This window comes from Chinchilla lanigera, unplaced genomic scaffold (assembly GCF_000276665.1).
Source record: "Chinchilla lanigera isolate Chin_1 unplaced genomic scaffold, ChiLan1.0 scaffold00162, whole genome shotgun sequence".
NCBI classification, from domain to species: Eukaryota; Metazoa; Chordata; class Mammalia; order Rodentia; family Chinchillidae; genus Chinchilla; species Chinchilla lanigera.
In genome coordinates, this window is record NW_004955563.1 from 2,147,320 (window position 1) to 2,148,299 (window position 980).

Genomic DNA, 980 nt, shown 5'->3' on the forward strand with positions numbered 1-980 from the left:
CTGTTTCAGCCTTGTATTGCATCCCATTGGTCAGCGCATCTAGTTTTGTACCAGTACCATGCAGTTTGCATTACTCTAGCTTTGAAATCAGGGAGTGTATCACCTCCTGCTTTGTTCTCTTTTCTCTCTGGGTTTGTTTAGCTCTGCTGCCTCTTTTCTGGTTCCACATATATTTCAGGGTTGATTTTTCTAGTTTGGTGATGAACCCTGTTTTTATTTTGCTAAAATTATGGAAAATCAGTGGATTATTTTTGGTGACAGGGCCCTGTGGACAATATTGATCCTGCTTCCCCTAAACAGGGCATGGTTTTGCATTTTCCAAGGTCTCTTTCCATCTCTTGTTTTCAAAGTGTATGGTTTCTCTGAAGAGATTTTTACATTCTTGGCTAGGTTGAATCTTGCACATTTATTTTTTTAGGCTATTGTGAATGTCATTGCTTTCCTGACTCTTTTCCCAATATGTTACTTATTGTCCTAGTGCAATAGCATTTTTTTTAAATTTTCAATTTTATTTTAATTTTAGATCAATAGATGTTGTTGCACTTGAAGTTTACATTCAATTTAGGGAGCACAGTAGCTCCATGTTCATGAAGCATTTGGAGTCTCCGTGATTTCCAAGGCCCTCCCAGCCCTCTCCCTCCCTCTTTCTCTACATTTCCATCCTCCATTTTATTACTGTTATTATTATTTTTGTTCATATTAGAAAAACAAAAGTTTACACTCATTGTGCTTATTCGGTACAAGTACCTGAAATGTCTTAGATCTTTGTGCTTCTCCTTTCACTCAAACCCATTCTCACCCTCCAGCACCTGGACCCATTCTCAGTTGCAAAAGGTCTGTGTTCCTTTTCCCTCCCATCACTCCTAGGTTTTGCTCTTTATGTGTACTTTGCCATTCTCAGACAGAGCTTCCTTACAGTATTTAAACTTGTGTGTCTGCTTTATTTCACTTGGCTTTACATTTTTCAGACACATCTATTT